Source organism: Lissotriton vulgaris, chromosome 7 (genome assembly GCF_964263255.1).
Source record: "Lissotriton vulgaris chromosome 7, aLisVul1.2, whole genome shotgun sequence".
In the NCBI taxonomy this organism is placed as follows: domain Eukaryota; kingdom Metazoa; phylum Chordata; class Amphibia; order Caudata; family Salamandridae; genus Lissotriton; species Lissotriton vulgaris.
The window spans coordinates 1,661,991,876-1,662,008,142 of record NC_141695.1 but is presented as its reverse complement, the minus strand read 5'-3'; the positions used below and the strand labels follow the sequence as shown (position 1 = coordinate 1,662,008,142).

The following is a 16,267-nucleotide window of genomic DNA, read 5'->3' as shown; positions in this document are numbered from 1 at the left end:
TTTTGACTGACCCTTTTCGACTTTTGTGGAAGTCTTTTTGAAAATGTTCTCTTGGTGTGGCAGGATGCCCACTAGGAAGGCCGGCTTCACGTTCTTCAGCACCTGTCGACATATGTTGCTGACAAACCTGCATCCTGTTTGCCTCTGCCGCCTCGAGCGGGCCTACAACGTGTCAAACTGTGTTGGCTACCACGCCATGCACCCCAAGTGCGATACTCAAGCTTCGTCTGACGGGATATATGCTAGATCGAATATGCGCCTGTAATGAGAGAGGCGCGTCAAGCAGACTGCGGTTGGGACCGGCTGCCTTCTCCGCATTGAGAGCAATAATGTCCATTTATGGAAGACATCTGAGGGGGGTGTATTAGTGTGAGCCCCCATGCCCCCCCCCTTCAAGGATAAGACAGATATAGTGCGTAAAACTGTACACTTGAGGAGCAGCCAATCCTATGTACAATTTATCTAGAGGCGAGGGGTGGTGGAGTTCATTGTAGCCTATACCTGGAGACCTAAGCTGGCGAACGAGGGGGTTGCTGTAGCCTTCCTCCCCCTGGTGCACCATGCCTCATGATAGTGCATGCCTGATGGAATTGGTGACTTCTTTTGCCATCGCACACATTTGGACAGTATGGGTCGGTGTGACCCTAAACAAAGGCAGCACAACTTTGAATCCTCCAAGACTCCAAGGAAGGATGGTGGAGTGGATGCATCGCACGATAATCGCCCTGAGCGAGCACACCCTCCAGTGGCTAGTGGTGCTTTGGCGGAGGGAACTGCCGCCATTATGGCTTAGTTATATGGTGGATTTAAGGCCTAGACGCTCGTTTCTATGAGCTGGGTGCGGGGATGAATGGCATGCACGGCCGACTGGAGCAACATGAGGCCCGAATAGACGCTGCTGAGAAACGCATTTCTGACGCTGAGGATATGCACGCTGCAATGAACAAGCAACTAGATTGCGTAGTGCGCCTTCTGAAGACAATAACTGCAAAGGCGGAGGATCTTGAAGCACGATCACGCCACAATATTCGTCGATTTGCGGGGATTGCAGAATCCACCAACACTAGTCCCATGGAGGCATTTGTAGAGCGGATGCTGACTGACCTCTTCGGCAGAGACAGTTTTTCAAGCACATTTGCGGTGGAGCCTGCTGATTGTTCCCTGGAACCCAGGTCTGCTCCGGGTAGGTGCACCTCCCTGACCGGTAATTTTGTGATTGTTGAACTACCATGACAGAGATGTTGTGCTGAGAAAGGTCCGGGAGATGGAAAATCTACAGTACCAGGGAATGAACATCTCGTTCTACCCAGACTTCACGCCTATGGTACAGGAGGACAGGCATAAATTCCAAGATATCAAGCGAACATTGAGGAATGAAAATATGTGCTATGCCATGTTGTACTCGGCACGATTACGTGTTCAGGTCGGCGGTAAAACACTTATTTTAGATACGCCTGCGGAGGCAACAGAAAACTGAAAATGTCACAAGGAGGGAAGAGCTACTTCCCCTAGAAAATAGCTACATGCCTGGGCTGGGGGCATGAGATAAGTGGTTTGACGCTCTTCCCTCCCTTGAAGTAAAACGGGCTTTGGCGCAAACTTAGTAATATTTCACACACTGGTCGATGTGATGCCTTTTCTTCATGTTTTTTTATTCCACAAGTGGTTCGCTTGGAGCATTGCTGCCCCCCTAGGAGATCTCCTACAACTCGCACTTGGTATGGGGCTACTTCTTTGATTTATTTGTTTTACTAAAATGTAATGTTTTGGGATTCACCGGATATAGGTTGGGAGGATATCCAAGGTTGTTCTGGTTGAATGTTTCTGCTTAGCTTTTTGGTTCACAGGTCATAAACAATACTGACACCTGGCTATCCAACCATACCCATACTGTTATTTCGATCTGCATAGTAATGAGCCTGAAGTAGTGGGGGCGGGCGGGCGACCTGGAGGGTTTGAATTGCACTGCATGATGTGGAATGCCAGAGGGCTGTCCAACCCATGTAAGGGACAACATGTGCTTGCATATTTGGCTAGCCATAACGTTCATGTTGCACTGCTGCAGAAGACCCACTATGCTCCGAAATCAGAAAACAGATGTTCGAGGCATGTGGGCTGCTGAATTCATATCTGTGCATAGATCGCCGCCTCGTGTTGGTCCGGATGATTGCACTTTGTTCTCCTGGAAGTCTTCGAAGTATCACGAGATAGGTGACTCCTCCCCTGGACTACAGTGCGCATGGGCATCTTCTCCATCCTCAGATTGTTTTTTTCCGCCACTGGGTTCGGATGTTATTCCTACACTCCAACTTCGGAATCGAAACAAAACTTTTATAGAGGCCAAAAGGCCTTCGAATTCTACGGTATTGTTCCTGCTCGGTACCTTTTGACTCGATAAAACTTTCCATCTCGAATCGATTGTCGACGCGGGCTGTTGGGCCTTTTCGACGCCACGTGGGCCTGCTGTTGATGGAAAGGAGCCCGTTTAAAAGAAACCTGCTCAGCCTGCGCCCAGTTTCGGTCGAAGAAAACCATACGGAATCTACGGGCCACTAGGCAAGAGATGCAGCGACAGGCACCGGAACCGGACAAGTGGTGACCAAGAACTTCAGGAAGCTACAGATTCGGACCTAGAGATCATCACTGGCGAGGACTACTCAGACTCCGATGACGAGATAGATCCCACAGGGGCAAATCGTGAGTACACTGCCCCCGACACCAATTACCCCGTTACCAAAGGCTCCGGTCGAGGCATCACCAAACAAACATTTGCCAGCCCCGCCATCTGGCTCGGCTTCGAAACCGCAACCTTCTGAGACCCCAGGGCCAAGTACTCTGATCCAAAGAAAGTTCTAGAGCCTAAAAAAGTCATCGACCCGAAGGCTGTCGACCCCAAGAAAAACATACAGCCTAAAGGCGTCGATCCAAAGAACACCGTCGAGCCAAAGAAGGCCGTGCAGCCTAAAGGCGTCGACCCCAAGAAAACCGTCAACCCGAAAAAGGTCATTGAAACGAAGGGCGCCGACCCGAAACAGGCCGTTGAACCCAAAAAGGACACCAAGCCAAAAAGCGCTGACACCTAAAAGGACGTTGACCCGAAAAGGCCGGCAGTGCCAAAAGTCGCTGAACCAAAAAAAGGTCGCAGACGGGAAAGGTGCCGTATCGAAGCCTATAATCCGGCCGGAGAAGGCTATCGACCCGAAGACCAGTGTTCCAAAAACACCAGTCGATCCTAAAAAAGCCCATCGACTCGGGAAAGGACAGTCAACCTAAAAAGCCTGTCGAGCACAAGAAATGCGGTCGATCCAAAAACACTCGCCGACCAGAAAAAAGGCCCGAGCCGAAGAAAAGCTCTAAGGCACCAAAAGTCATCGAAGCAGAAGGTGTTGTTGACCCGAAAAACTCACAACCAAGAACAGTGGAAGAAGATCTCTACCATCCCGATCCAGCAGACGACCAGGCAAAAATATACATTAACCCAGAGACTGGTAAAGTGACAATCCTGCACAGGAAAAGAGGCCACTGGACGCTGACTCTCTTTCACCTATTCCACTAAAGAAGGACTTTGGGAGTTCTCCATCTAGACCCTTCTTCCATTCTATCCCATTATGCCTATTACTCCTTTTCCTCCTTACTCTCCTTCTCACTATGGGGACAATGAGGGGAACACAGGGGATGATCCTCAGCCTGATTATGATTATCCACAGGATCCTGAGCCACAAAATGAACCCTGGGAGGAGCCAACTGACCCTTATAACACCCATCCCATCCCTGATGTCTCCTCTTATCCAAGTAAGCCTTCACCTACTGATGACACCATTGTCTTCAACCAATTGATAGACAGGGCAGCACAATACCACAATGTAGATATGCATAATGATCCCGTAGAGGAAGAGTTCTTATTTGATACCTTCCCTACCTCAGAAAAGAGTGTAAAAACACTTCCTATGCTAAAGGGAGTGTTAAAACACGCACCTGACATATTTAAAGATACGAGTAATCAATCCCAGGATTGAAGAAAAGTATAGAGCAGCCCCTACAGACCCCACCTACATCAGAGGGCAGTTACCATTGGACTCACTAGTGGTGGCTAATGCACGAAAGAGGGCTAACTCACAAACTACGGGGGAAGCCCCTCCCCCGATAAGGAATCAAAAATACTAGAAGCCTCAGGTAAAAGGGTAGCAGCACAAGCCTCCAATTCATGGAGGATTACCAATACACAAGCTCTGCTAGCTCGTTACGATAGAGCACACTACGACCAGCTTGAAAGCTTAATGCAACACCTACCTGAGCCTTTTAAAGCCCAAGCTGATGACCTCATACAGGAGGGAAAGTTCATCACAAACGCCTCCATCAAATGTGCGCTGGATGCAGCGGACACCGCAGCCAGGTCGATTAACACTAGTGTTTTACTAAGGAGACATGCATGGCTGTGTATTTCAGGCTTTAAAAACAAGGTGCCGTCCACCATCCTTAATCAGCCAATCAACCAAGACTTCCTTTTTGGCCCTGCTGTCGACACCATTTTAGATAAAATGAAGGAGGACACTGAAACCGCAAAGTCAATGGGAGCATTGCAGTTTCAGCAACACAGAAGTTCCTTTCGACGCTCCTCATACAGGGCAGCTATACGAGGCAATACTTCCCAAACGTCATGATTATACAAAGGCAACACACAAAGCTCCTTTACCAAAAACTCCAACTGAGGAGGTTATAGGGGAAATAATAATAAGGGAAGAGGACGTGCAGGCAATACCACCAGATCCTCCACTGCCACAAAACAGTGACTTCATCACGCTACCTCCGGACCACCTAACACCGGTCGGAGGCAGACTCCAACAATTCCTACCTGTCTGGAACGCAATTACCACGGACAGGTGGGTGAGACAAATTATCCAGTATGGTTATTGCCTGGAACTCACTTAAATCCCCCCAAACATACCACCCAGACACCGTCCTATGTCCAAAGAACACATCACCCTGCCGCAACAAAAGGTGAAATGCATGCTGGAAAAGGGGGCCATAGAGCCAGTCCCTTTCCAACATCAAGGGACAGGAGTATATTCCCTATACTTCCTTATTCCCAAGAAGGACGGTTCCCTCAGACCAATATTGGACCTCAGACCCCTAAATCAATACACACTGTCAGAGCACTTCCATATGATCACACTACAGCAAGAAATCCCATTACTACAGCAAGGAGACTTCCTAGCAACATTGGACCTCAGGGACGCGTATTTTCACATACCCATCCATCCAGCTCACAGAAAATATCTCAGGTTCACAATAGAAGGTCAACACTACCAATTCAAGGTATTGCCCTTCGGGGTAACCACAGCTCCAAGAGTGTTTACAAAATGCTTAGCGACAGTAGCAGCAGATCTCAGGAGACAACACATTCATGTGTTCCCGTATCTGGACGATTGGCTAATACAAGCAAGATCGTAACAACAATGTGCAGAAAACACGTCCCAAACACTCCCATCTGCTACACAGCCTAGGCTTCTCGATAAACTATCCAAAATCGCATCTGCATCCGTCCCACATACAGCAATATCTGGGAGCCACTATAGATACCTCAGTGGCAAAGGCATACCCAAATTCAGCAAGGATAGCCAGTATGCAGATGCTCATTCGCAAATTGCTGCCACAACACTCTCTGCCAGCTCGAGTCTTCATGCAGCTCATAGGCATGATGGCCTCCTGCATATTAATTGTCCCTCATGCCAGACTTCAAATGCGCCCGTTGCAGGAATGCCTAGCACGGCAATGGAACCAGGCTCTAGGACAACTAAAGGACCTAGTCTTGGTACACAGTCGCGCTCGCAGCTCTCTGCAGTTGTGGAACCCACAAAACCTTTCCAAGGGGCGACTGTTCCAAGAGCCGGTTCCACAACTAGTACTAACAGCGGACGCATCACTGACGGGCTGGGGAGCCCACCTCCTTCACTACACAGTACAAGGGCTCTGGACAACGAAACAAAAGAAACTGCATATCAACCAACTAGAGTTGTCAGTGATATTCCTAGCCCTGAAAGCATTCCAGAAATTCTTGTACATCAAGACTGTGTTGACCCGGACGGACAACATGACCGCAATGTACTATATCCAGAAATAGGGAGGAACACACTCTCCACAGCTGTCCCACTTGGCACATAGCATATGGAAGTGGGCAATTCCAAAAGACATCTTTCTCCTAGCAGAACACCTTCCAGGGAAAGACAATCAGATAGCAGACCTGCTCAGCAGGCACATCCAACAACTTCACGAATGGGAAATTCACCCCCAAGTTCTCCAACCATTCTTCAAAGAGTGGGGTCACCCAGAAATAGACCTGTTTGCCACAAAAGAAAACTCCAAATGCCAGTACTTTGCCGCCAGGTTCCCACATCCATTGTCACAGGGCAATGCGATATGGATGAACTGGTCAGGCAGATTTGCATTCGCTTTTCCCCCAACACCGTTGATTCCGCCGGTGGCACGCAAACTGCGGCAACAGTCACTCATGCTAATCCTAGTTGCTCCCACATGGGCGAGACAACCATGCTACACAACTTTCCTGGAGCTTTCAGTAGTTCCTCATCAAAGGCTGTGCCTCGCACCCCATCTTCTAACTCAGAACCATGGAGAAATCAGGCACCCAGATCCCAATGAGACGAACCTAGCGATGTGGCTCCTGAAGTCTTAGAGTTCGGATACCTTAACTTGCCTCCTGATTGTATGAACATTATCAAGGAGGCAAGACGGCCAACTACTAGAGCATGCTATGCAGCTAAATGGAAAAGATTTGCTATTTACTGCAACAATAACCAAATCAACCCATTAGATGCTTCCATACAAAACATTATATGCTACCTGCTGCATCTTCAAAGATGCAACCTAGCATACTCTTCAATAAGGCTACACCTAGCTGCTATAGCATCATACCTTCAAAACAGGCAACACCTTTCACTGTTTAGAGTACCAGCAATCAAGGCTTTTATGGAGGGTCTTAAAAGGGTGATCCCTCCAAGACACCCTCCTTCCCCATTCTGGAATTTAAATATAGTACTTACCAGACTTATGGGACCTCCTCTCGAACCTCTACACTCATGCGAACTGCAATTCTTAACGTGGAATGTGGCTTTCTTCATTGCTATTACCTCACTCAGGCGAGTTAGGGAATTACAAGCACTAACAATTCAAGAACCTTTCATGCAAGTACATGCTAACAGGGTAGTTCTTAGAACAAACCCTAAGTTTATGCCAAAAGTCGTATCAAATTTCCATATTAATCGATAGAACTGCCAATGTTCTTTCAAATTCCACAGTCAGTAGCTGAAAGAGCCCTACAAACACTGGATGTAAAAAGAGCTCTACTTTACTATGTGGACAGAACTAAATTATTTAGAAAGACAAAGCAATTATTTGTTGCTATTTCACAACAACATAAAGGGAATCCAATATCAAAATCAGGAATAGCCAGATGGATAGTTAAATGCATTCAGATATGCTATCAAAAAGCCAAACCCACTTTAACCGTCCCCCCCAAGAGCACACTACAAGAAAAATGGGGGCATCCATGGCTTTCCTAGGGAATATTCCTCTTGAAGACATATGTAGGGCAGCCACATGGACTACCATACACACTTTCACCAAACACTACTGTGTAGACGTGCAAGCAAAGCAGCAAGCTGCTGTAGGCCAAGCTGTCCTAAAAACTCTTTTCCAAACTGCTGCAGCTGGCACAGGTAACCACCGCTAGAGGAGATTCTGCTATACAGTCTATGCACAGATATGAATTCAGCAGCCCACATGCCTCGAACGGAATATGCTACTTACCAGTATGCATCTGTTCTTGGCATGTAGGGCTGCTGACATTCATATCTCCCGCCCTCCTCCCCGGTGCCTGTCGCATCTGCAGCATTATCTTTTACATGGCCATCTCTTACTTTACTATCTCCATCTCTGCCACAATGGCGAAAAACAATCTGAGGATGGAGAAGATGGCCATGCGCACTGTAGTCCAGGGGAGGAGTCACCTATCTCGTGATACTTCGAAGACTCTTCCAGGACAACAAAGTGCAATCATCCGGACCCAACACTAGGCGGCGATCTATGCACAGAAATGAATGTCAGCAGCCGTACATGCCAAGAACAGATGCATACTGGTAAGTAGCATATTCCTTCTGGGTGCTTGGTGAGACAATCGATATTTCGCTGGATATAGTACCTATTCCTGGGGCGTTTCCATACTAATTTGTAAATCACTCCCGTTCATCACCCAGACTGTGATCAACGATATAGAGGGCCACTATTTGCTCGTGGCAGGATCTATAGGTGCTAGGCGTCTGCTTTTTATAAATGTCTACGCTCCTAATGTAGATGCTCAGGACTTCTTTGCCAACATCTCGGCCCTCATCACTGCCATACCAATTGAGTCTATAATATTTGGTGGGGACTTCAATGACATGTTGCAGCCTGGGGTGGACACCACTGTCACTGGTCACAACACTACACCCTGCTCCATGTGGTGCCCAGCTACTCGGCACCACATGGTAGCTGGTCCCGGATAGATCAATGGTATGTCACCCCTGACCTGCTCATCCACACACTGGAGGTGGACCACTGCCACGTACTCTTCTCGGACCACTCGCCAGTTCTACTGGCGCTTGTTTTGCCTGCTGTTGTGCGTCCATCTACTGAAAGACTTTTGGATACTGTTTTTAGGAGTGAAGCGCAAGACGCAATAGTGGAGTACTTTCAGATAAATACAGGCTCAGTTCCTCTTTACGCCAACCCGTGGGAGGCATTTAAGGTGTACATCAGGGGTATTTGCACCGCCAAGCAGGCTGGGGTGCTCGGCACGACTTGCTGGGAGCTTGATGCCACTGAGTGAGAGCTATGAGAATTGGACTCCCAGTCATTGACTGGTACAGTCCCTGCTCCGTTGCATTGGCCCACTAGGTTACTGAAAGAATACCAGGAACTGGGGCAATGGGAGGCAACTAGCTTGGGGATATATGCTTGTGCCCGGGTGTATGGGGAGGAAGAGAGGTCTGGGCAAACTCTGGCGTGTTTACTCACCCCCAGGCACCAAACTACATACATGTCGAGGCTGCGGGATCTGAATGGGGACCATGTCACGTATGGCACTGACATTCAGTCATGCTTTTTGTTCTACTACACTTGCCCCTACACAACAGGCTCTTCACCATCTGGTGAAATGCAGAAAGAGTATCTACATGAAATAGCGATTGTGTGGCTTGAGAGGGGAAAGGAGTTCCTCGCCTCACCCATTGGGGCAGACAATATTATTGAGGCCATAAATGGCCTGGAGGGCTCGAGCCCCTGGCACGGATGGGCTCACTGGCACATTTTATAAATCTGGTGAGCCTCCCCCCACTATGTGCCAGGCAATAATAACTTTACTCTTGAAGCCAGGTAAGTTGGCTGATAACTGCGTCTCGTATAGGCCACTATCCCTCCTCAATCAGGATTATAAGATTTTAGCAAAAGAACTGTCCACGCTTACCTCGCTTATAATCAGACAAATTATCTTCCCCTTTCAATCGGGATTTATGCCGAAGAGGTCCATATCGATAAATTTACGCATGTTATCCGCAGTCATCAAACAAATCAACCCTGAACTCCCAGCCGCCGCCATTTTGTTAGATGCTGAAAAAGCATTTGATTCCCTAGAGTGGGATTTTTGTATGCTGCGTCAAGTAAACTTTGCTGTCCGCTATCGCCCCTGCTTTTTATTATTGCAATGGGCCCGTTGGTGCGGCATTTGCAGAAACAGCACCTACAGTGGGGAATAGGGTTCCATCAGGGTCCTTTACTTGCGTCCTTGTATGCGGACAACATCCTTTTATTCGTCAACGAGCCGGCTTTAAATCTTCCCCCTACTATGAGAGAGGAGGTGCAGTTTGGTGTCTTTTCGCCGGACTGGTCATAAACTGGAATAAATCGAAATATTCCCTTTGACTGACGCCACCACACACTTTACGCTGGAGTTTCCCTGCGATGGTGTGATGACCCCCCAAATACCTCGGAATTACTATACACCGCACGGCCTCAGAGGTAGTGTGGTTAAAATACAGCCCAGCCATTGATCGACTATCCGGACAGATAGACCGCTGGATTAAACTGCCCTTGTGGATGGTGGGGCTCATTGCAATAATTTAAGATGGGTGTGTTGCCCAGGTTTTTATATCTTTTTTTTAAGCACACCTATCCCGTACACGGTTACTTTTTTCAAAACCCTTAAAGGGCTGCTGACCCGGCTGATCTGGGCCGGGAGACAGGCGTGAGTGGGATGGAAGAGACTCGTCCAACCATTTGAGAGAAGGGGGGTTTGGTGTACCTGATTTTTACTTGTACTATCTATTGGCACAGGCGCACTACGCTTATTATAGGTATCACCCGGACGCACGTCTTCAGTTCCTGAAGCCTGAGCATATGCAAGCCCGTTCTTATACACTCCCTACTATTCTCCAGTATTGGGGTGTCCTTCATAGATTCACATGCCTGAATCATTCCCCGTCATCGAAGTGGGAGTCCCACGGTACATAAAAAAAGCAGTAATATGCCATAATAACATAGAAAAACTTGGTAATAACCAACCAGGAAGTAAAGTAGCCCAAGCTACAGGAGAAAAAACTTCCACACTTATGACTATCCTAGTCATTTTGTACAGCCCAAACTGCAGCCAAACAGGCGTCAGCACCCACCAGAAGGTTCTCCTCAGAGGCTCAGGCTCTCAGATTTTCTACCGTACGTCGTGTGAAGGGAGTCTCCCTGAGCTCTGCTCAGTACTTTTCTATTATTCTTCAGGAATCTAGTTTTGAAGATGTCTTCATCTAAGAAATCTTTGTTCAGGCCTTGTGACTCTTGTGGTAAGCTCCGGCTTTTTAAAAAAAATCCCCACAAGAAGTGAATTTACTGCCTGTATCCTGAGCATCAGGTGAAGGACTGCAAGATATGTAGGACCTTCCCTCAGAAGACCCTCAGGGACAGAGAGGGCCACCTGCTTTTGTGGCTACAAAAGCTCAAGGATCAAGATTATCCTGCTTCTGTGGTAGGCAGTATTGCCTCTGGCTCTACAACAGCTTCTAGGAAGAGAGCTGCTGAAGAGTTGTTGTCTTCTCCTGGGGCCAAGATTGTAAAGAGACAACAATCTTCTAAGGGGTCTGAGAGGCCTTCCACTTCTAAGGCTACTCCCCCTACTAAGGCCAAACTTGGGCCATCCTCACCCCCGAGAAGGACAACCAAAAAATTACCTCAAAAGACGACTTCTGAAGAGACTTTACCTCAGAAACAGACCCTGCCGTCGACGATGCCGTCGTCGACTCCTTCGTCGACAAAGATTCCGGTTATCGCAACATCTACGTCTACGGTAACTTTCACTTCACCTAAGCCTGAGATGTTAATGTCGACAGCGCCTTCACCGTCGACGAGGTCTATGTCGCTGTCAGGCCTATCTCATCGACGAAAGAATCTTCATCTGCCATCGTCAACGCCTCGTCGGCTGCCAAGCTGAAGAAGATTCCGTCGACGATAGCTTCGTCGACGCCACCGTCGACGGTTGCTCCATCACCGTCGACTAAGATCCCGTCGCCGACCACCGCGTTGACGAGTCCTACACCGTCGACAAAGACACCGTCGTCGACGAAGACACTGTCGTTGACAATCTTCCTCGTCAGCGAAGACAACTCAATCGTCGACGACGACCTCTTCATCGTCTGGAGCCAAGCCCCCGTCGACGAGCCCGTCGATAGGGCCTCCGTCGACACCGCAACGGTCTACATGTACCACCATGCAGATTTGGTCACCGTTTACGGCTTTTACATCAACACCAAAGCCATCCTTGCTTCAGAGACGCGGTTCTGCCCTAGAACCTTTATCTCCTCTATGCCTGTCACCTTAAACGGTACCCCTTCAGGTCCCTGACAAGTTACTGGACTCTGAAGATAGTGAGGAGGATTCTGATATGAATGAAAGGTTTGGGACAGCTACAAGTGCTTCTGAATTGAACATCAAATACCAAGAGGACGATCAAGATGACCAACATTTGCCTGAACTTGTGACATCACCTGTTACAAATGTCCCCTCTGCTCAGATGCCAGTAGCTTTGCTAACAAATCTTCAGCACATGCTAAATGATTATTACAGGTGTTTTCCACTGTCTGGGTCAGCGGACTCTGTGCCCCCTACACCTGTGGTGCAAAGGCCCATATCTGATTTAAGACCTCCAAAGTCTCCTCCACCTGTAGCGTCCCATCAGCCTGAAGAACAGCATTCTTCTGAGGAAAAAGAGAGAGAAGGGGAAGTCGATGACGGATCCAACTTGCCTCTCAGACACCTTAGAAGATTATTGCCTCTTTACAATCTTGGCCCCAGGAGAAGACAACACCTCTTCATCAGCTCTCTTCCTAGAAGCTGTTGTAGAGCCAGAGGCAATACTGCCTACCACAGAAGCAGGATAATCTTGATCCTTGAGCTTTTGTAGCCACAAAAGCAGGTGGCCCTCTCTGTCCCTGAGGGTCTTCTGAGGGAAGGTCCTACATATCTTGCAGTCCTTCACCTGATGCTCAGGATACAGGCAGTAAATGCACTGCTTGTGGGGATCTTTTTTAAAAAGCCGGAGCTTACCACAAGAGTCACAAGGCCTGAACAAAGAATTCTTAGATGAAGACATCTTCAAAACTAGATTCCTGAAGAATAATAGAAAAGTACTGAGCAGAGCTCAGGGAGACTCCCTTCACACGACGTACGGTAGAAAATCTGAGAGCCTGAGCCTCTGAGGAGAACCTTCTGGTGGGTGCTGACGCCTGATTGGCTGCAGTTTGGGCTGTACAAAATGACTAGGATAGTCATAAGTGTGGAAGTTTTTTCTCCTGTAGCTTGGGCTACTTTACTTCCTGGTTGGTTATTACCAAGTTTTTCTATGTTATTATGGCATATTACTGCTTTTTTATGTGGGACTCCCACTCCGACGACGCGGAATGATTCAGGCATGTGAATCTATGAAAGACACCCCAATACTGGAGAATAGTAGGGAGTGTATAAGGACGGGCTTGCATATGCTCAGGCTTCAGGGACTGAAGACGTGCGTCCGGGTGATACCAATAATAAGCGTAGTGCGCCAGTGGCCAATAGATAGTACAAGTAAAAATCAGGTACACCAAACCCCCCTTCTCTCAAATGGTTGGATGATTCTCTTCCATCCCACTCATGCCTGTCTCCCTGCCCAGATCAGCCGGGTCAGCAGCCCTTTAAGGGTTTTGAAAAAAGTAACCGTGTACGGGATAGGTGTGCTTAAAAAAAGATATAAAAACCTGGGCAACACAACCATCTTAAATTATTGCAATGAGCCCCACAATCCACAAGGGCAGTGTAATCCAGCGGCAGTGTCGGAGTGGGACGATTATCAGGTTCAAACACCTTCTCCTTCACCTCCGGTTACTGCTGATTTACCTCCAGTGGACGTGGGAGGATTCCATCTTCTAATGGAAAGAGCTACAAAACGCTTCCATATTGACATGGAGACTACACAACAGGAATGCTTCCTTTATGATTTCAAGGAGGCAGGTTAAGGCTATACCTATTATCGATTTCATTTGGAAAGAGGGAATTAAAGTTATGTCTACTCCTGCATCTATTCCTCCAGTACTGCTGAGGATAGATACAAAATATAAGGCTCCTGAAAAGTCCCCAGCTTGCCTTATAGGACACCCGAAATTGGATTCGTGATCATACAGGCTGCACAGAAGCGATCTAGAAATCCTTCCTTTCCAATCGCAGCCCCACCGGATAGAGACGGCAGGCATCTGGATGCTATTGGAAAGCGTGTGTCAACAATGGCAGCAACTACAGTCCAGGCTGCCAACTCATTAGCCATTCTGGGCAGATATGGCCGGCAAATGTGGTCTGACATCTTGCCATATGTCAACATGCTTCCAGAGCCATCCAAGACTGAAGCTCTAAAAATTCTACAGGAAGGTGAAAGGATCTCGGCTGAGATGATTGTCTCTGCAGTTGATGTGGCTTCAGCTGGATTCAGGCAATTAGCAGGAGCTGCTGTCTTGCGCAGGCAAGGCTGGCTAAGAGCGACTTTGTTCCGCCAGGAGGTTCAAGCTAACGTGTTAGACATGCCTTACGATGGGGAGTTTTTGTTCGGCTCGCAAGTAGAGGAAGCCTTGCAGACAATCAAGAAGGACATGGAGACAGCTAGATCCCTGGGCACCTTACAATTTCGGAAGTCGCCCTTTCGAGGTGCAAGAGGACGTGGATCGTCCTCTACTAGAGGAGGCTATAATCAGCAGTCCTCCTACAGGCATGGGAATCAACGTTCCCAAACCTAACTTTCCCAGTCCTAAGGCCAGCGCAACACTAATTATTCCCAAAACAAAAGAAAGCCTGCCTACCATGGAAAAGATAAAAGACAATGAGTGTCATCGCCTGCCACCGCTACTGCCACCGTCTCACATAAAAATTGGAGGAAAGATCTCCAAATTCTACTCAAAATGGTCCTCAATAACATCAAACAGGTGGGTCTTGGACATTGTGGCCAAGGGCCATGCCCTCGAATTCGAAACATTTCCTCCAAATGTCCCCCCAAGGGGCCCACCTCCAGCTCACCTCAAAGAGTTGTTTTCCCAGATCAATTTGATGTTAAAAAACATGGCAATCAAAAAGGTTCCTCAGGTTCAGAGAGGAGCAGGATTCTATTCCAGATTCTTTCTAATAAAGAAAAATTCTGGGGAATAGCGTCCAACTCTGGATCTCCGTGCCCTAAACAAATATTTGAAAAAGCTAACGTTCCGGATGCTATCACTCCAGGAAATACTGCATCTTCTTTCGGCGGGAGAATACATGGCCACCTTGGACCTCCAAGATGCGTATTTCCACATCCCCATTTTACCTGGTCACTGGAAGTTCATGCGATTCAGAGTGGCTGGCAGGGTTTATCAGTTCAAGATCCTCCCCTTTGGGCTGCGTTCGGTACCCAGGGTGTTTACAAAGGTCCTGTCTCCGGTAGCAGCACACCTCCGGCTTGAGGGAATACAAATATTTCCCTACTTAGACGACTGCCTCATCAAGACGAGTTCTTACGTGGACACAGACAACCATATCCTGCGGTGTCTGGGTCTCCATCAATTTCAGCAAGTCACAGCTGGAACCATCTCAAAGACGAGCTTTTCTGGGAGCAACCTTGGACACACAGCTGGTCCGAGCTTTTGTATCGGACAAGAGGCAAGAAAGAATACAGGACATGACTCGGATTTTACTCTCAAAGTCAGTTTCAGTCCGACAATTCAAGTCTTTTCTGGGGATGGTCTCTTCTTGCATTCCTTTGATACCAAAATGCCGTCTCAGGATGAGGCCTCTTCAAGAAGAACTCAACCTGCAATGGCTGCAGGTCTCCAGCTCATTCGAGGACCTCATTCGGATAACCCCTCGAATCCGAGGTGCTCTTCTCTGGTGGATTCAAAGGAGAAATTTACAACAGGGTTGCACGTTCATCCAAGACGCACCAAACTTTACAATCACCACGGACGCATCCCTCGAAGGTTGGGGAGCACATCTTCAGGGGTTGACGGTCAGCGGGAGATGGAGTCCTCAGCAGAAGGTCTGGCACATCAACCTGCTGGAGCTAAGAGCCATCTTCCTAGCCCTCAAGTCCTTTCGTGCAATTGTTCAAGGGGCCACAGTATTGGTTCGGACAGACAATACTACAAGCATGCACTATTTGAACAAACAGGGAGGAACAAGATTGGCTCATCTGTCTCCGGAAGCCCAGGAAATACGGGCATGGGCAATACGACACAGAATCAATCTTCTGGCGGTCCATGTACCGGGAACGGCAAACGTTCTTGCAGACACTCTCAGCAGGACAACGGTGTCCACCCACGAATGGGAACTTCATCAACCAAAGGTGGATCGGATTTTTCAAGAGTGGGGTCAGCCAGATCTTGACCTCTTTGGAACCAAGTAGAAAAGCAAATGCCGGTTCTTTGCAAGCTGGCATCTCCACAAAGGCTCTCAGGGGAATGCATTTTCGATCATCTGGTCTCAAATATATGCTTACGCCTTTCCTCCGATGCCGTTGGTTCCCAGAGTTCTTCGGAAGATGAAGAAAGAACCGTGTCGCCTGATTCTTATTGCCCCCAGATGGCCTCGCCAATACTGGTTCACCAAGCTCCTTCTCCTATCGGAGTGCGAACCAATCCAGTTTTGGCAAATTCCGGACCTCCTCTCCAGCCAGGATGGTCAGATT

The 16,267-nt window shown here is 48.1% G+C and overlaps 1 protein-coding gene and 1 pseudogene across 1 annotated transcript in view; both read left to right on the top strand.

Annotated features, from left to right (window-relative positions):
• Window positions 1-16,267, top strand: part of SYCP2 (synaptonemal complex protein 2) — a 3,993,018-nt gene that overhangs the window by 323,690 nt on the left and 3,653,061 nt on the right. The window lies entirely within an intron of this gene.
• On the top strand, window positions 14,514-15,966 carry LOC147706230 (uncharacterized; annotated as a pseudogene).